Source organism: Myotis myotis, unplaced genomic scaffold (genome assembly GCF_014108235.1).
Source record: "Myotis myotis isolate mMyoMyo1 unplaced genomic scaffold, mMyoMyo1.p scaffold_m19_p_20, whole genome shotgun sequence".
NCBI lineage: Eukaryota > Metazoa > Chordata > Mammalia > Chiroptera > Vespertilionidae > Myotis > Myotis myotis.
The window spans coordinates 20,303,700-20,325,219 of NW_023416325.1; the positions used below are offsets into that span (position 1 = coordinate 20,303,700).

Genomic DNA, 21,520 nt, shown 5'->3' on the forward strand with positions numbered 1-21,520 from the left:
TCTTTTCTGCATATTCTTTCAAAATATACATGCTATTTTAAATTGTTTTTTAATTTAAAATTCTTTTTTTTTAATTTTTAAAATTTTGATATAATATCTCTTCTTCATACCTCACAAAATCTTGGATGTTGTGGTCAATTTATAAATATCTATATATATAAAAGCCTAAGTGATTATATAGGATTGCAATGGCAATCCTATATAATAAAAGCCTAATATGCAAATAGTTCCACTGGGAGTTTGGGAGTTCGACCGCTTGCTATGACAAGCACTGACCACCAGGGGGAATCACGGAACATTGCGGGCATTGGTGATGCGGCGCTGGCAGCAGGCAGCAATGGAGGCACTGCTGGCCCCAGTGGGCCCCAATGAGCGCAGGACCGTGGTGCGATGGTGGAGCAGGTGAGTGGGTGGCACCAGGCCAAGGTGGGTGCAAGCAGGGACCCGATCGCCCCGGTGATTGCCCAGCAGAAGGCAACCAGCAGCGGCGGCAGTGGATGGGGCTGCCACCTACCTCGCAGGTGCTAAAGGAGTTGGGCAGGGGGCCCGTCCCCGATCGATTGCCCTGTAGGCAGGATGGTGGGGCAGGTGAGGGGGTGGTGCCAGGCCACAGCAGGGTGCCAGGCAGGACTGCGGGGCTGTGAGCCTGGGGGCACAAGCTGGGGCCCAATCCCCACAGGCCACTCTGAGGGACCTCACCCATGCAGGAATTCATGCCTCGGGCTTCTAGTTTAAAACGTGCAATATATATAAGGCTTTTGCTGGTGCCAATCACATGAGACACCAGAATGTATCTAAAGACCAACTATTGGCACAACATATCTCTGAAGCTGAAAGAAAGAAGCATCATTGACAGAATATGTCTGAAGACCAACTACTGGTATAACGTTGTTATATCATGTTGGTTGTTATATCATGTTGTTGTTTATTTATTAATCTATTTATCACTCATTGTTTTTATCAATGTTGTTTTTATACCATGTTTTTGTTATTTTTATATCATGTCTTTATTGTTTTTATATCATGTTGTTATTGTTTATTAATCATTTATAAATTATTTCCATATACATTTTACTAATTTTCTTTCATCTCTGACACTTCTATTATAGAGAAAAGGTGAACAGCGACATTCAAATATTTTGTATTTGAATTTTATAGTACTATATTATATATACTATTTTGACATGTAATTTTTTGCAGTAATGTAATTACCACACAAATCTTTCTTCTAATTAATTTCCTTTCAATGTGCATGAATCCATGCACTGGGCCACTAGTTGTAACTGTAAAAAATGATCATTTCAACACACTATTTGTGCTATTGAGAAATTGCACTTATTTCTCTTAAAACACAAAGTAACCAATTTTGAAACAAGTTAGAGCTTGAGTAACTAAAATATTGATCTTTGGTGAGAATAAATTATAAATCTGAATTATGGAGAATAATTAAGTACTTTACATACATTTTTGTGTACATATACATGTGATAAACTCTAGATACAATTGAATGGTATCTTTATAATGTAACTAGAGGCCCATTGTATGAAATTCATGCAAGAGTAGGCCTTCCTTCCCCTGGCTGCTGGCACTGGCTTTCATCTGGCACTCGGGACCCGGTCTTCCCTCACATCCCCAGCTTCATCCGGAAGGTCATCTGGAAGGATGTCTGGTCTAATTACCATATTACGCTTTTACTATTATAGATGATGACTTGGCTGAATCCTCCCTTCCTCTCCCAACCCCATCCCCAACCCCCACCCCCAAAACAAAGAGAAAACTGCCAGTTTAAAGAAGGAAGAAGAGCAAATGAGTCAAATAAAATTCCTCTGGGCACAATGAAATGACTTGGTTCCCTTGTTTTCCTTTCCTACCATGTGACAATTTTAACAGCTCTTTTCCATCACCATAGAGAGAATCAGAAATGTGGATTATGAGAAGAGAACGGCAAGGTGTGGAAGTTATTATAGGTAATGATTTTCTTTCATTTTACAAGGAATAAAGACATTTAAATAGTTTTGTATATAAAACCTCATAGAGGGTATTAAATGTTATTTTTTGAAATTTTTATTATGGAAAATACCAAATATAAAGAAAAGCTGATAGAACAGTATGAGCCTCCATATGTCCAGCTTTAAGTTACCAATTCATGATCCAGCCACTTCCACCTTCCATTATCTGGAAGCGTATACCATTTCATCTGTAAACATTTCAGACTGTATGTCTAAAACTATTTTAAAAAAATAATAACTATACCATTAGTATACCTAAAATGTAACCAAAAAACTTTAGTCATCAAATATAAGATCAAATTTTCAAATTTCACAGATTACCTCATAAATTTTTCAAAATTCTATGAATCCAAATTAGGTCCAAATATTGTGGCTAGTTAGTTATCAGTACATATTTTATTTTAATGGCAATCATCCAATATGGTTAAAAATTAAACTTACAAGTTTAAATGAATTTCAATAATTAAATCTAATATAACATAAGTGAATAATCAGATTGTCATTCTAGTAGGGCAATGTTGATATGTGTTCCACAAATGTATAGGTATATCTGTTCAAACTTAGGAAAAAAGGTGGGGGGGAAGGGTTGACTTCATTTTGTCTGTTTTCAAAATATTTCCTTCTTTGCTCACCATTTTAACTACTAACTAACCATAATAATGGTTTTATAATAAGATTTTATCAAAGAAATCAACTAAACCATGCTAACAAAACTCTCTTGTAATCTCTCACTTGCTTGTTTTAACATTTTCACTGTTTTACTTTGACCAAATACTTCCTCCTTCGTTTGAAATTAGCTTAAAATCATAGGATTTCAGAGTTGGGGATGATCATGTGGCTTCCTCATCTTAGAGAGTAGGCAGCTTTGACATTATTATAATATTTGTGTTTCCAGTGAGAAAGCTAGCATGAGAAGGAGTCAGTCAGTCTACTGACAGTTACAGACTATATTCTAATTTGTTAACAGACACTACTATGTAAATATGACCAGTAAAAGTTTTATTAGCACAACATAAAATAACTTAAAATTTTATCCTTTATAAAGCTTGATAAAGTTAATATTTTTTCCACGTTAAAAAAGAAATTGTTATACAAGAAAGAAAGAAGCACATTTAGTTCAAGATTTGAAATAATAAAGGTTAGAAACTTATCACTCACTGAAGCCTGCAGAAACAAAGTAAATGCCAGACTCTACTCTGATATTATAACGAAGAGCTATAAACGTGTGTACTATCAATAAATAAAACATGCAATATGAAGTATATGATGGTACTCTGTTGTGAGACATCATAAATTAGAAATTATTAGATCTTCTGAAATTTGCATATTACATTCTTATAATATTTTTCAGGGTTAAAAAATTATTTAGTGGTTCCTTCCACAGCCATTGGTGAAGTTTAGATAACCCTTAATGTGCAGTAAATTCATTAATCAAAAACACAAATTTGTTATGGAAACTCAGGAGTCTCAGTATACTTCATATATGTGCATTCTACTTTACATTAAACCTAGGACTTACATGGACAGTCCAATAATAAAAAATACTTATTGAGTACTTGATATATTCAGGGAAGTACATTAGCAAACAGTAGAATAAAGTGTCAGAATGATACCAAATGAAACCATTAATACATTTAGTTTAAAAGAAGTACTTAATGACAATAATTTGAAGATAGAAATTTTTGAGTTTTCTTTTAAACTCATAGTACCTTATAAAAATGTACTAGAACTTAATTGTTCCAAGTTCTACAACATGAAAAATCCTGTATGGACTTTTCAAATTTAAAGCATTGACAATGAACTCACTTCTAATCCTGTTTATTTTTTATTGTTTATATTGACTTCACCCATTTCCCCCCAAAGTCCCTAATGTATCAATTACCCTATATCCTGTGTATATTCCAAAATTTTTTTCTCTAATTTACCAAAATACAAAAATTCAAGCTCTTGATTATTTTAAAGCAAAGTAAAAACAGGTGTCATAGTAAATATAATCTACTAGATTTAGATAAGGCAATTATAGAGTTGATTTGTTCAGTTATATAGAAGTGCAGGTGTAAGTCTCTGTTAATATACAGAACAGAAGGAATGCCTCATTCTAACACAACCATCCATCTTACTTGGCCCACAAGGGAAAAGCAGTGTTCACATCAACAAGCCCTATTCAGGGGGGCGGGAGTGGGCTAAAGGGGTCTGTGGAGGAAAAGTGGACATATGTAATACTTTGAGCAATAAAGATTTTAAAAATAATAATAAATATATAATAAGAACAACAACAATAAAAAAAGACCTATTCATACTTTGACAGCAATGGAAATCCCATTTAAGAAATGTGGTACCAGCACTATCACTTAACAATATGTTCAATAACAAGAAAGCTATGTGGCAATTAGAACTTTTTGATCTCATAGCATCCTGTTGTTTTTAAAAATCATCTCTCCACCCTCCTTCTCTCTCAATACATATTAGAAGCTAATGGGAAGAATTTAGCTAAAAATAATAAAAATAAATAAGTCTCCTTCTTACCTGAGAAATAAATCATGATCAATTAATAATATTGCTATTAATACTATTAATAGTATTATAGCTTTTAAAATAAATTTACTTACCCACACTAAATACTATTTATTTCTCTTTCTTTCATGCTTTTTTAAAGTCTGAAACCCCCTATTATATTTACATTTTATTTTTTCAACCCTTCATTAAATCATTCAGTGTATATCCCCTAGTCAACTTTCTCTTGTTAATACCCATACACCCTTTCACCTTATCAAGGATAATTAGAATTTTAATTTGTTTTTCTAAGATGTTAGCCAGTTAAGGATCACATAGCAAATTTTATAAGCTTAGCCTATTCAATCACCTAGTCACTAAGGAAAAAAGATCCAAGCTCACTGAATCATATCTGCTTTTTGGAAACAGTTTCTAAACTTGTATTCATATTTACTATAGTGATATAAATTTGAAGAATAAATGTTAGGAAGATAAAATGAAAACATGTATTTTCTAGGGTCTGATCAGGATTAAAATTTTTAAAATAATACAAAATAGAATAAGTTAAATTAAGAAGGCTGAACTATATAGCCTTTATATAATGGACAATAAATATTTAATAATTAAGTTATTACAGTAATTGGTCACATTGGACAAATCCAAAGTCTCTCCCAGCTTAATGGTGATTTTTAAAAAACTCATAATCAAGAAATTAAATGCAAAACTTGAACAAAAAAATCTTGAATAGGCAGGAATATAAGAGGAAGGAAGGCTGATGTTAGTCTAGGAAGAAGGGGAGCTAGAGTTCCTCTGGAGCAGATGAAGGCCAAGGAAAAGAACCATGTGTTTAGGGAGATAAGTATGCATTCTTTTTAGTCTTTGTTGGTTGACAGAATTGTCAGACACTACTACAACTTGTGTTTCTGGTTGATGGGGAAAAAAGGGACACATTTTAAAGCAATGGGAGCCTTTGTTGGGACATACAGTATAATGCTATTCACTTAGCCTACCGGAAAAAAATTGAACCAACTTCTTAGAAACCAAGTTCTTATAGTCTATCTGCTGGAGAATCTCCTATGATTGGAAAGAAATGTAGAGTTGTAATGGAGATAGAGAGAGCTATTTAGAATAATTTGCAAGAATAAAAATTAAAAAAAAACTACATTGAATATAATGCTGGCTTGAAAATGATGTGAAAGTGGTATATTTAGACAAAAATATGACATTTGTTAATCTAATCTAATAAAAGACAAATAAGGTAATTAACTGTACCTCCGACACGCTTCCCATTGGCTAATCAGGGCAATATGCAAATTAACTGCCAACCAAGATGGCGGCTGGCAGCCAGGCAGCTGAAGCGAACAGGAGGCTTGCTTGCTCCAGTGATGGAGGAAGCCAAGGTTCCCCGCCTGCCCCTGCCGGGCTCTAAGGTGCACTCTAAGAAACAATGTTGCAATTATAGAAGCTAACCAAACCCCAGATACCTGCTTTCAGCAGCCGAGGCCTCAAGCTGGAGCCGGCCTCCGAGCTAAAGCCGGCTCTCAGCTCCAGTATTAGCCATAGAAGGTAAATAAATGCCAGAATAAAAAAAAGAAAAGAAAAAGAGGAGAGGTTGGGAGCTTCAGTCGCCTGCCAGCCTGAAAACGGCCCTCAGTCCCTCACCCATGCTGGCCAGGCACCCCAGTGGGGACCCCCACCCTGAAGAGGGTGTGACCAGCTGCAAACAGCCATCAGCCCCTCATCCAGGCTGGCCAGGCACCCAAGCGGGACCCCCACCCTGATCCAGGACACCCTTCAGGGCAAACCAGCCGGCCCCCACCCGTGCACCAGGCCTCTATCCTATATAGTAAAAGGGTAATATGCAAACTGACCCTAACAGCAGAACGACTGGGAATGACTGGTCACTATGACACACACTGACCACCAGGGGGCAGACGCTCAATGCAGGAGCTGCTCTCTGGTGGTCAGGGCGCTCTCACATGGGAGGAGCTCTGCTCAGCCACAAGCCAGGCTGATGGCTGCCAGTACAGCGGTGGTGGTGGGAGCCTCTCCCGCCTCCTCAGCAGTGCTAAGGATGTCTGACTTCAGTTTAGGCCTGCTCCCCGCTGGCAAGTGGACATCCCCCGAGGGCTGCCGGGCTGCCAGAGGGATGTCTGATTGCCATCTTAGGCCCAATCCCTCCGGGGAGCAGGCCTAAGCCAGCAAGTGGTCATCCCCTGAGGGGTCCCAGACTGCGAGAGGGCACAGGCTGGGCTGAGGGACCAACCCCCCCTTTCCCCCAAGTGCACAAATTTTTGTTCACTGGGCCTCTAGTATGTTAATAAAGTTAAAAAACACCTTATAGAACAATACTTGCACTATAAACATCCTACTTACTATTTTTAAAAATGTATTTTAAATAAAATCTGGGAGGTTATGTCAGAATATATTGGGTATAAAATAGTGATTTTCAACTGGTATGCTATGGCACACTGATGTGTCCCAAGAATTTTTAAAACATGTAGTGCCTGGCTATTTAATCAGAGGCACTGACCTCTTTTCCCTTAGTCTGTCAAATAAAAAAATAACAATAGCCAGCTGGTGTGAATGAATAAAAATTCTACCTTCCCCCTATTTTTTTGTTAGATTGGTAAAATATATTTTTTGGAATGCCACAGAATTTTACTAATTAGTTTATGTGTGCCATGAGATGAAAAAGGTTGAAAATTACTGGTATAGAAGATAACTTTTATTTTCTAATTACTTATCTCTATTTTCTATTTATTAAAACAAAAAGCATGTCCCATACACCAAAAGGTCCTGGGTTAGCCGAAACCGGTTTGGCTCAGTGGATATAGCGTCGGCCTGCGGACTGAAAGGTCCCAGGTTCGATTCCGGTCAAGGGCATGTACCTGGGTTGCGGGCATATCCCCAGTGGGAGATGTGCAGGAGGCAGCTGATCGATGTTTCTCTCTCATCGATGTTTCTAACTCTCTATCTCTCTCCCTTCCTCTCTGTAAAAAATCAATAAAAAAAAATATATTAAAAAAAAAATTCTTAAAAAAAAAATTAAAAAACAAAAGGTCCTGGGTTCGATTCCGGTGCAAGGAACATGCTCAGGTTGTGGTTTTGGTCGCTGGCTGGGGCACATACAAAAGGCACCCAACTGATGTCTGGCTGTCTGTCTGTCTGTCTCTCTCCCTCCCTCTCTCCCTCCCTCCTTTCTCTCTCTCCCTTCCTCTCTCCAAAATCAATAAACACATCCTCAGGTGAAGCTTAAAAAAAAAAAAAAGAATAGGTATTTTTATACTTTGGGTAATAAGAATAGGGGATGATTTAGTGACCTTCCTGTGTATTTTTCTGGCATCAGATAGATAGTGTATTGCCTTAGACAAATAGTTTAATTCTCTGCTTATTCATTTTTAAAAAGACATAGTCCTATATAGCTCTAGTACAAGGCCTGACACAAGAAGATACTCAGTAAATATTTATTAAATAAATAAACAAAGGTTATGGTGTTACTGCCTGCCTCTGCAACCAAATATCAACGTAAAATCCAAAGCATTTACAAGGCATTTCCAAACATCCATACTTTTACATATATAAAACAGTCTGCATTTTTTAAGTTCTCATTTGGGTGTCCTATATGTTCTTTGGCATCAATACAAAGGAAAGCATGTATAAAAAAGGCACAGGGTATTGTAAATTGATGCAGCCACTATGGAAAACAGTATGGGGGTTTCTAAAAAAAATTAAAAACAGAACTATCATACAATTTAGTAATTCCACTTCTGGGTATATATCCAAAGAAAATGAAATCACTATCTTGAAAAGATTATCTACACCTCCATGTTCACTAAATCATTAATTATAATAGCCAAGGCATGGCAACAATCTAAGTATCTGTTGATGGATGAATGGATAAAGAAAATGCGATATGTAGAAATATAATTACTCAGCCATTAAAAGAAGAAAATCCTGCCATTTGCGACAACATGGATGGACCTTGACAGCGTTATACTAAGTGAAATAAATACGATAGAGAAAGACAAATATTGTATGATCTTACTTATATCTAGAACCTAAAAAAACCCCTAACTCATAGATACAGAGAACAAACTAGTGGTTACCAGAGACAGCCAGTAGGTCAAAAGTTAAAAAGTTATAGTTATTGAGATATATAAGTTCAGCATGGTGATTCTACTTAACATTACTGTATTGTGTATTTTAAAGATGCTAAGACAGTAAATCTTAAAATCCTCATCACAAGGAAAAAGTTTGTAATAATTTGTGGTGATTAATATTAATTAAATGTATTGTGGTAATCATTTCACAATATATACATATATCAAATCATTATGCTGTATACTTTAGACAAATACAGTGCTAATGTCAATTATATCTCAATAAAACTAGAAATTATATAAGAAGAAACCATAAAAAGTTTTCATTTGGGTGGCATCAATATAAAGGAAGGCATGTATTATTTCAAAAGAGAAGAGACTGAGAATTAAAGCAATAGACATCCTATTGAAGTATCAAGTATTTTTATGTTTAAGCTTCTGAATATATATTCTGTCTGCCAAATAGAATTCCTAATAGTTTATTGAGTGCAGGGATTATATGTAATTAATTTCAGTATCCTTCGCAGAGTCTAACCATAAACATAGTAGGAACTTAATTATACGTAAGATACTTAAAGAATTGGGTATTTCTTGGTTACACAAAATTTATTGATCATATTTGATTTATAATGTTAGGATAGAAAGTTGTTAATATCAAACTAAACCTCTCCAAGTCAAACTGGCTATATCATTTTAAGAAAGCAAACAAAATTATATAAATAGATACACACATATATACATAGTTTCTCATAAAGCAAATATATCAATCTTAATCAGTTACAAAATTGTCTTTATTTGCCTCTTGCTGTTCTATAAATGAGGGGACAGACCTGACCCAAATTGGAAAAATATTCAGGTCCCTTCAATATTATTAGGATTGTTGACTTTACTTTAGAAAGGTATAATGAAGTAGATTGACTTTCTTTTCCTTTAAATCAAAATCAGGTAACTCAGCTTTTTGCTACGAACTGTGAAAGTTTTAATTGCAAGATATGATCCTTGTATTTAAAAGGTTTACATCATTAGTGAAGACAGAACAGTGAATAATATAAGATACAATGCACGTTTTTATTCACTGGTTTGCTAATTTAAAAGTCACCTGGATGTTTGCACAAAACATCAAGAGCTGAAATCGTCAGGAAAAGCCATAGACAGGAAGTAAATTTTACATAGGGTCTTGAAGACAAGGTAAAATCTGAGTAGGCAGAGAAGGGAGGAAGGCTTTCTGAATGAAGTAAATAACAGTATCAAGAGTGCAGACTTGAATGAGTATGGTATGTTTGAGAGACAGACCAACTTTAAAGAGCAGAAAGAATAGGCCAAAGAAAATAAGAAATGAAGCTGGATAGTAGTGTGGGGGCAGATTAGTAAAGGCATTGACAAGCAGCCAAAAGACATTAGATTTAATGTGGGGAAAACAGGGAAGCAATGAAGCTTTCTGAAAGGGAGTGAATGCTGGAAGCTGTAGCATTTAAAGAAGGTTAATTAGGATAAGTTGGGGAAAAACAGGTGGAAACGAAGGAAGGCAGTTGTAGTAATCCAGGAATGAGGGTCTGCATAGGATTGGTGCACAGAGATACAGTGCATTTTAGTGGCAATGTGATGGGCCTTGTGACTGTAAAATTAGGGTGTACCAGCAACAAGGATGAAACATAGACTAATCCAGAGGTTGCCTACTAGGTAAAAAAGGGTTTTACTACAGGTTAATAAGACCTGGAAATTTCAAAGACATTCACAAAACATTTTTTGTTTAGTTAATTTAAGGCAGGCTCCCCCAAATTTCACATCTGCTTTGCTAACTCAGCCCCATGAAAATCTGCTCCTGTAAAAATTAGTTGTTTTTCAATATATAAACAAAATTAGCTGACCCATTACAGGATATGACACCCCCCTCCCCCAGAGACTAAGATCATGAAAACAGAAAAATATTCTTCTTTATACTCAAATACATATTCTTTATTGCCTGGTTCCACGGGGGGGGGGGGGGGGGGGGGGGGGGGGGGGGGCGGGGGAATCATCTCCCTAAAATCCTGAGATATAGTCCTGACTATATCTGATAGTGATCCTGTCAGAAGAAAACAAACTCTGTTGAGAAAATGAATTAAGAAATCAGCACTTTGCCATCTTGCTTTCCCGAGTTGTGCTATCAAATTGGGAGGAAATCTCTGAAGTGAAAAACAAAGAGAAGAACATTACTAAAGCTAAATTTGGCAGATTAACTAATTTTTTTGGACTAATAAGTATTTCAATCTATAGTCAATCCATCCCATGTCCCCTCTCCCTTTAGAATGAGTAGTAAGTATGTAATGTGGTAAGGGGAGTGCTCCCATGGTACTTTCTAAATACTTCTATTATTATAATACCAATTCTATTATTTATACATGATTGTGTTATGGTTTTACATCTCTTCCCCTGGTCATTTTCTGGTAGAGCTGTGAATAAGAACTGAAATGTCCAAAAATAGCAAAAATAAACACATCACCCACTGAGCTCTTCTTTTACAATGTGTGACCAAACTTATGCTTTTCATACATAATCTCATTTAATCCTCATAATAATCTTGTGAGTTAGGTACTATGATTATGCCCACTTTACCGCTGAAGAAACGGAGGTTGGAGAGTTAAGGGATTTGTACAAGATCGCAAAGCTAGTGAGCTAGTAAGTGCCAGAAAGGTCCACCTAACTTGCTCTGGTTAATCATTAGTTTATACTGCCCATCCCAAACACATGCAAACCAAAGTGAAAAGTAAGAGATATACGGGACCTGGACATTCTACTCACCATGTGAAAGAGTAAGAGGGAGCATAAACTGTAAGAACTGTGTCAGTGACACAAATGGGTAGATGGCATGATTCACTTCTAATCTTTCCATATAGTACTGAAAACACTGTGCTCTATCTTTGAAGGAGAATGGGCCATTGCTATGAAATAAGAATTAACTGTCCCCTCGTTTATAGGACCTTGACATTACATTACTATTTGATGATATTGACAGGATCTCAATTTGCTTACATTTTTAAAAATGCTCTTACTTAGGTCAGCCAGGTCAAGACTAACTAGGCTGGCTGGTGACACCAAATGCTTAATTTTCTCAGTAGAATAACCAATAATCTGAACACCCTATATAACTCCTACCAGTGACCCTGAAACAGAAACTAACCTCTTAAAGATATTTCTCAGTACATAAAATCCTATCTAATAAAGAGGAAATATGCTAATTGACCCTCACACGATCACAAAAAAGGAGGTGCCCACAGCCAATAAGGAGGGAACATGCTAATTGACTGCCCCACCCTCAAAGATGGCAGCACCCACAGCCAATAAGGAGGGAATATGCAAATGGACTACCCCCCGCAAAGATGGCAGCACTCATAGCCAATAAGGAGGGAATATGATAATGGACTACCCCCCCCAAAGATGGCGGCGCCCACAGCCAATAAGGAGGGAATATGCTAATGGACTACACCCCCTCAAAGATGGCGGTGCCCACAGCCAATAAGGAGGGAACATGCTAATTAACTGTCACACCCTCAAAGATGGCAGTGCCCACAGCCAATAAGGAGGGAACATGCTAATTGACTGTCACACCCTCAAAGATGGTGGTGCCCACAGCCAATAAGGAGGGAACATGCTAATTGACTGCCACGCCCTCAAAGATGGCAGCACCCACAGCCACAAGATGGTGGCACCCAGTCCCCTCAGCCCTGTTGGGACCGCAGCTGTGCGCCTGCCTCCAGAGTCCCTCAGTTCCCTCAGCCCCCCAGCTGCCCAGGGCCGGCCCGAGGCGCAGATAACCAGGGCCGGCTGAGGCTTGTGCTGCCGGCAGTGGCAGCAGCAGAGGTGTGATGGGGCATCGCCCTCCCCTGATCGCCAGGTCGCCTCCCACCCCTGAGGGCTCCTGGACTGTGAGAGGGGGATGCTGGACTGAGGGACCTCCCCCGTCCAGTGCATGAATTTTCAAGCACTGGGCCTCTGGTACATTCATAAGACACTTCTAAAAATAACTCTCCACTGTAATTCCCTCCTTATGCATCTGGACAGAGACGTCATATTTCCTCCACAAAGCTTCCTTTTCTGTTGCAGCAGTAAGAATCTCAATTTCAAACTGAACCAAAACAATTGAGAATTCCAAACTCCTTCACTAGACATGATTATTTTTATTAGCTATTTTATATAAAATTTCTAAATATGATGGGACACTTTACATTTTAATTCTATAATATTTTAAACTAGATAATAAAGCAATCATAGCGTAAAGTTCTGTCTCCCCTCACCTCTCTCTTTTCTGCTAACACATGGGCTTCCACAAAAGAATCAGTATGATCTTTGCAGACTATAGATAAGAAGTATGACCATGGGAAACTAAAGAATAGAACATTAAATACAAGTCAAATAATTCAGAAGTTTAAAATTTGTCATCTGTCTATGAAACCAGCAAACAGTTGGTTATACAACTGGTTCAGTTATAACTGGTTAAATAAACATCTTATTATAGGATGCAGTTGGTAACTTCCACTTTCCCTCCAACTACTGTTGTTTTGGCAGGCAGCCATATAATCTGCAATAATCTGTCCCTGCTCTGAAGCCCCACCCACTTCCTCTGCCCCACCCCCATTCAAACTATGACTGGGATACATCTGATGTGCTAATATAAGTCAGACAATCATAAAAGGCCTCCCTATCTATAAAAACTAAAATTTGCATAATTTGTACTTTTAATTATTTAACATTCATAAATCTTAAGAAAAAATACACTATATGATATCACATTTTAAAGATTATTTGAACGTTTTAATTTCCTTTTTTTAATGTATTAGAAAGAATAGAAGCCCCAAAATAGTACTATCCACTGCAATGCTTCTTGAATAAAAATGTGTCCTAGGTACAATTATAACACTTTCATTTACACATCTAACATGTAACATATTAGGAGTTTGGAAGTCAGAGCTACACACATTTCATTTAAACTTTGTTCCAAGAGCCTAGTTGGTAAAGAAACTATTAGGCTAGCTTTCCTGGTTTATAAAATATTTTGCATTAACTTTAACATACAAACTATGAAGTGTTAAAGTAAAAAACACTACTTTCCTACTTCATCTAATTCCATTTTGTGTTTCGAGTAGTCCCATAAATTATTATCTTATGGATAAGATATTTTAAAAAAATATTTTAATAGGTAACTAACTTAATGTACAAAAACAAAAAAGTTTCAAAGTAAACGTGACCAAATCTTCTGACTTTTCTGTCTCTGTATTTGGTATTACCTTCAAGAAATTACTCTGCTCTCTCTCCTATTTCCCCTTTTGTAAAAGAAGAAAAGTAGGAATGGCTTTATTATTTTTTAAGATCTCTAGGATGAATAGTATGCCATTTGAGTAGCATCATTTTGAAATATTTTTACAGTAATAATAAATTCATTAGAATAAACTGCATTCATTTAATAAACATGGCCTTTAGTATTTTAAAAATTTTAAAGACTCCTGACAAGATTTTGATATTTTATTTGCAGCTCAGTGCTTACCTTACTTATCCAGGAGAAAGAAAAAATATCAAACAATATTTGAAAAAAAATTCCCACTATTATTTATTTGAAGAATATTAAACTACAAATTAAAATAAATAGAGCATATGAATCCAGTGACTTTTGAGGCTGATTACTCTCAGCTGGACTTTGAGCTAAGGCCATAAATATTCACATGAAGTTCTACAAAGCACTTCTTAGCAATATTTAGACATAAAATACATTTAAAATAAGATACTAAATATGAAACAAAACACCAAGATTACAGTAGATAATGACCTACATTTCCAACCCAACATACCAAAAACTTTAAAAAATTCTTTATTTAGCTACAGCAATAATAAGATCCTCAGAGGTAGCTTTCTTTAAAAGCTGCCTCTTTACTTAGGAAAGATAAAACTGAACTCAAGTTGTAAGATCAGCACCACGCTATCAGCTCTTTCATCCCGAGAAAGGAAGTTATTGTAGACAGTTTTATAAATGAGGCTTAAAAAGAGTACTTCCTGGTCGGACAGTTAACGGCAATAGCATTTTAATAGCTTTACATTTCGACATTTTGAAAAGAACTTTCTAAAAACTTTTCCTGAATTTCCCCTCCCAGTTCCTACAAAGGAGGAAAACTTGCTCAAGCTAAACAAACCTTGCATAAAAATCTACGAAATTCTACCAATGCCTACCATTATGGAATTATATCAGTATTGATAATAATATCAGCTTAGGTTTTAATTTTACATTTATTTTACCTTTATGCACCCTCCTTGCCCCTCACCCTGTGTGTCAGAATGAGGTTTCTCAGGACACGTTAGAAGGTAAAAGAAAGAACTTAAAGGAGGACAACTCACCAAATTCTTGATAACGAAGAAAATGCTAATAATTCACATTTTAATTTTCAAATTTAAAGTTAATTCTCTTTTAAACTTATATGCATATAAATTTAAAAACCTAGTACAATCCTAGTAAGGAACTGCAGATGAGAACAGCGTGACCGGAGCACTGCACATTACTATCTGTATTGCAAGCTTAAGTACTTCCTGTTACAACTCCCATTGGTTCTCATAGGTACAAGTGCCTATGGGTGTTGCCAATTTACTCCTCCTTTTGTAAGTGAATCACTAAAGGAGATTTCAGGTTGGCACAATCAATGCTAACAACTATTAGGGCAGAACTACCTTGGGCTAATACCAAGAGCCTCCCAAACTAGGTTAATTGTGAGTTAATAATTACCTAATTTAAAAGGGCAGGAGAAAATTTATTTCAACAGACTTTTCACTATTTTTCTAAGAATGTATGTGACTTCACTCATCAAATATGTATTAACTGCTTTTGCAAAGCACTGTTCTAGGCACTAGGACCATAGTAATGGACAAAACAGACAAAGTCTCCGTGGTCATTCATACCCTATCTAGCAGACCCTTTGACAATGTCATATACATATAATGAGAAAACTTCCATAAAGGTAGAGACTAAAGAAATTTGTATGGGAATTTGGAAAGTCAATTGTAGTGCTCACTAGTAAAAAGCACTGTAATTAAGGCAACCACCTTAAACCCAAAAGAACTTTTCCAGAACCTGGTACATAAAAGTAGGAGTTTTTTTTTAATGTTTCAAAAAGACCATGTTGGAGGCAACGACATATGTTCCAGCAGGGAAAAGGAAAAACTTCTCACCATGAGTCACCAGTGACTAAGTTCTTTTAATTCAGGCTTAAAACACATTTCAAACCCAATTACTTGTACATGGAGAAAACTGATAACCCCAAATTAACCCCAGAAGCTTGATTTGACCAATTTTCAGGGTTAATATCAGCATCTAAGAAAAACCAGTGAAGTGCTTTGAATGGGATAATGCCTCTCTACTGAATTTTATTATAATTTTGGTAGTCTTGGTCTTTAATGCCTAATGGTCAAATCAGCAAGCTTCCATTAGATTTTGTTACAATGAACAGTTTTCTTAGATTTTAGCCAGAGTGAGACACAATCATCTTTGGATAGACATATGGTGTGGTAGTAGGTATGGCTTTTATTTGCATTCAAGAAAACAAAAACATAATTGAGAGTAAAATGTACAGAGAAGTTCTACTCTTCCAATTCTTCTATACTTTACCTTCTTAGGCTTTTACTCCCTTATGTTTAAAATAAAATCTTTTTAGCCAACACATTGGAGAAATTCCAAAAGCCAAATTTATCTAGTCATTCAACTAATATTTATTAAGCACCTACTATGTTAGGCATTGTTCTATGAGTTTGGGATACAGTAAAGATTAAAACAAAAGATCTCTGCTTTCATAGATGCTAATTTCTAATACAGGGATTTAAGACAAACAAATAAATACTATCTAATAAAGAGGGGCTATGCTAATTGACCCTCACACCATCACAAAGATGGCGGCGCCCACAGCCAATAAGGAGGGAATATGCTAATTGACTGCCATGCCCTCAAATATGGCAGCGCCCACAGCCAATAAGGAGGGAATATATTAATTGACAGCCATGCCCTCAAAGATGGCGGAACCCACAGCCACAAGATGGCGGCGCCCAGACCCCTCAGCCCCCCAGCCGCCCAGGGCCGGCTCTGGAGTCCCCCAATCCTCTCAGCCCCCCAGCCGCCCAGGGCCGGCCCGAGGCACAGGCAAGCCTTGGATGGTGGCTGCCCAGCTGCCCACGGCTGCCGGAGGCTCAGGTAACCAGGGCCGGCCGAGGCTTGCGCTGTTGGCAGTGGCAGCAACAGAGGTGTGATGGGGCATCACCTTCCCCTGATCACCAGGTCACTTCCCACCCCTCAGGGCTCCCGGACTGTGAGAGGAGGCAGGCCAGGCTGAGGGAGCCCCCTCCAGTGCATGAATTTTCATGCACCGGGCCTCTAGTAAAATATAAAATAACTATGTCAGAAGGCTGTAAGCACTATGGAAAAGAATACAAAGTGAAAGATAGAAATAACAAGTTTATTTGTTCACAGTTCCAAATTGCTTATAACACAAAGAAACTTCGCTTTGAAGACCAGAGTGTTAGCGCTCTCCCAGACTCTACCTCTAACTCCAGGGAACAACCACATTCTGTTGCAAATAACAGAGAATCGTATTTCATTTGTTGTTAATACCTAGCAAAAGGAAACAAAGTTCCAAAAATCTGAAATTAGAACCCATTCCTTTTTGATAAACCCATCACATAAGGAAACAAAACCAATCCCAAACACTCAAAGTCAAGGGTCACTTTAGGAAATATTCTGAATATGAAAATACAAATATTCATATACTTGCTACCACTGGCATCGAATTTGCCAACTGTGAGGTTCAGAAGTGAATTCTTTATTTTAGAATTATCCCTGTTATGTGTACTAACAGCAACAATTATATTGACACTAGAGGCCCAGTACACGAAATTCGTGCCGGGGGGGGGGGCATTACGCTCAGCCCAGCCTGCACCCTCTCCAATCCAGCAATCCAGGAACCCTTGGGGGATGTCCACCTGCTGGTTTAGGCCCAATCCTGGGGATCGGGCCTAAACCGGCAGTCAGAATCCCTCTCACAATCCTGGACCACTGGCTCCTAATCATTCACCTGCCTGCTGGCCTGGTCACCCCCAACTGCCCCCCCCTGCTGGCCTGGTCGCCTCCAACTGCCCCCTCCCGCCAGCCTGGTTTCCCCTCACAGTTCCCCCGCTGGCCTGGTTGCCCCACATAGACTGCTGTTCTGTCGTTTGGTTGTCCCTCACTAACCCCCTTGCCAGCCTGGCCATCCCACGCAGCCTGCTTGTTCAGTTGTTTGGTTGTCCCTCACTAACCCCCCTGCTGGCCTGGTCGTAGACAGCCATCTTGTGAGGGCATGAAGATTAATTTGCATATTACCCCTTTATTATATAGGATGTTATCTTTGAACATAAAATAAGAATTTACATTTAATACAATTCAACAAATATTCATTGAGCAGATACTACCTGCAAGATAACTTGGTTAGATGTATAAGGCACTGTCCTTTTAAAACCAAGAAGACGGAATCTAGGAAGGATAAGTCAAGTGCAAACCCAACAATGTAATGTCAGAGAGAATATGAATGTAATAAAAGGTACAAAAATAAGTACTTAGGGAATCCAAAGGATAGAGTGGCAAGGAGGATGATTAGAGAAGGACTCCTGAAAGATGACACTGGACTCTCAAAAATGAGGAACAGAAGGCATTCTAGGGGGAAATATGGCAGGAACAAAGAAAGACCTGAAGGTGGTAAATAAGTAAGTTCTTGGCTAGTAAGCAGGCCAGTCTGGTTGGGGTGTTTATATAAATTATGGGGTAATAGGAATCTAAAAACAGATTGATAAATCTGTACTGAATTCAATAGGCCATGGGAATAATTAAAGTTCTAAACATGTGAGTGACAAATTCAGAGTTGCACTTTAGGGAGAATGACATGTAGGAAAGATGAAAAACAAAAGGAGGCTGAAAAATTGTCGCAGTACTTCTTCCCTAGCACCTCCTTAGCTCTTCCTTGGACCATCGAGAGGTATAAAGTAGAAAGTATACTGAATTGAAAAACCATATCTACATCACAGCGGTCAATGCCACATGACCTTGGGAAGTCACTTACCCTCACTGTCTCAATTTCCCTATGTGTGAGTCTACTAATTACAATTTATTTTTGGAGTCACGAGCTATAAATTTCATCAAATAATTAGATACTGGGAATAGAACAAAAACAGCAATAAAAATTTCTTTCAAGTGATTAAAAACAATCAGCAGCTACCATTTATTAAACACTTCCTATGTGTTTGTCACTATGCTTGGCACTTTATATAAATGCTTTATTTATTCCTTAGAAGAATCCCATGATGTATGTATTCTTATTTTACAAACAAGAGAACTTTAAGACTTAACTAACTTACCTAGTGCCAGCCCAATTTATATTGACAAAGCCAAAATAGGAGACTAGGTATCTCTGAGGTATAAGGCTTTCTCCTTCCAACACAACATTCTGTTTCTTATATGGTAGATAGACAAGGCTAACATTTGTTCTTGTGTTCCAAACAAATCACTGTCTCTTTTATTCCCCTTCTGATATATGAAAAGGCCTCAATGAGATAAAGAAACAAAGTGTGGACATAAATATAATCTACTTATTTGTTGATCATTGATTCATTCACTCATTCCATTCTCATTTATTGAGCATCCTTTCTACTTTGTACCTGGCCCTATACCTGGATGCAAAGATAAATAAGACCCACCTCTGCCCTCAAAGTGCTTTTAAGCTAGTAAAAGGCAAACACATGTGAACTAGGAAATGGTAATACAATGAGAGAAGAGGAGATTTTGCACAAGAGACTATGAATCAGAAAGGTACATGAAGCAAAATATTGTATTTCAGCTATTAAATCTTGACCTAGATCACTTAAAATTATATATTTACTAGAGGCCCGATGCACGAAGATTTGTGCAAGAATGGGCCTTCCTTCCCCTGGCTGCCAGCATTGCCTTTGCTCCTGCCAGAGACGCCTTTCTGCCTTCGTTCTGCCTTTCCGCCTTCCCACGTTGCCCAGAGGCCCGGAGCGGCTGGCGCCCTATGGAATGCCTGCGTCCTGCCCCGCCCCCAGTCATTTGGAGGCCTGTGTATGCAAATTAACCTGCCATCTTTGTTGGGTTAATTTGCATACTCACTCCTGATTGGCTGGTGGTCATCATGAAGGTATGGTCAATTTACATCTTTCTCTTGTATTAGTGTAGATGTGGTTTTTGCAAATATTTGTGTATTTTAACATACACACCCTTGAAAAAGTAAAAGCTAATATTTACAACAGAAGGACAATTAGCCATGAACTATGATTCTGTTTTTGTGTGTCTACTGCCAAGACTAGGTGATTAGTTTACTTAAGAAAGCATTCTGGCCCAGACCGGTTTGGCTCAGTGGATAGGGTGTCAGCCTGCGGACTCAAGGGTCCCAGGTTCGATTCCGGTTGGGGGCATGCACCTTGGTTGCGGGCACATCCCCAGTGGGGGGTGTGCAGGAGGCAGCTGATCGATGTTTCTAACTCTCTTTCCCTCTCCCTTCCTCTCTGTAAAAAATCAATAAAATATATTAAAAAAAAAAGAAGAAAGCATTCTGTGTGTGTGTGTGGGGGGGGCACCAATCGGGGAAAAAGGAAACATATGTAAATCTTTAGACAATAAATTTAAAAAAGAGAAAAAAATAATTTTGAAAGTCATAATAAAAAGTAAACTATAATAATAATAAAAAAAGAAAGCATTTTGCCTTGATTAGTGCCATCTATTGTAATGACTAAATAAAATGTATTTGAACTGTCTAGCCTTGATTGCTATGGATATAAGCCAGTGTCATTAGATAGAAAGTGAAACATACTCCATAAAAAGAAATATACACCATGAGAGCCCTTGTTTGATCTGGAAATAAAGTTATTCCACTGTCTGTCAAAAATAGTACTCTTCCAATGAGTACTGATAATTCACTAATTAAATATTAAGCATAACAAAACATACAATGCTAGGTTGATTTTGCTACCCCTCATTTCACTGAGGCCAGAGGTGAAGTGAAAGGGCCCCAAACGCTAGACTCCAGCTTGCAAATTCAATTCTCTGAGCTAAAGACATGTGGGCCACATCTCTTTGTTTAATGGGAGTAGGTTTTCCTAGGTATAAAATGTGCATTCCAATGTATCTTATTTTTCTCACTCACTTTGGGGATGAAAAATGTGTGTTTGTGAGATAGCTGACAATTGTTAGGAGACTGTTCTGTGTTAACAAATCAAGAAACTTATCCTTCCGTCTTTCTGTTATAATACAGAAATATCTTAGAAAAACTTTAAATATATTTCAATGTCTGTAACAAATCTTGAGTCAGAAAATATACATTATGGCCCAGCTGGGTGTGCTCAGAGGTTGAGCATTGACCTATGAACCAGGAGGTCACAGTTCGATTCCTGGTCAGGGTACATGCCCGGGTTGCAGGCTCAATCCCATTGTGGGGCATGCAGGAGGCAGCTGATCAATGACTCTGTCTCATCATTGATGTTTTTATCTCTCTCTCCCTTCCTCTCTGAAATCAATAAAAATATATTAAAATATATATTAAAAATATATATATATATACACACACATTATGTTGATTTAGAAAGTGTTTAGGTAACTTTAACAACATAGTATAGCTAGAATGATAAAATTTATCAATTTAATTTCTACTGGTTATCATAAAAATTTGAAATGGTTATTGTTTTTAATTGGGGACCCATAGCTTAGATATGAATTACATCACATTTTGGCCTATAAATAAACATATCTAATCTATAATTATAGTTAGATATCACTTATTATTTTTTACTAAGCTGAGTCTAAGAAACAGCAACAAAATTTTAATATATCCTCATAAATAACAAAGCAACCAATAAAATGGCTAAATA

General features: G+C 37.4%; 1 protein-coding gene across 6 annotated transcripts in view; it reads right to left on the reverse strand.

The window, feature by feature from the left end:
- Window positions 1-21,520, reverse strand: part of TAOK3 (TAO kinase 3) — a 151,172-nt gene that overhangs the window by 124,652 nt on the left and 5,000 nt on the right. The window contains exon 1 of one of the 6 annotated variants that reach the window (XM_036353929.1): window positions 14,969-15,125. The exons of the other annotated variants lie outside the window; for them this stretch is intronic. The gene's annotated coding sequence lies outside the window, so the exon portion shown is untranslated. Of the gene's footprint in view, window positions 1-14,968; window positions 15,126-21,520 lie in introns of those variants that run through there. 6 annotated transcript variants of the gene reach the window in all.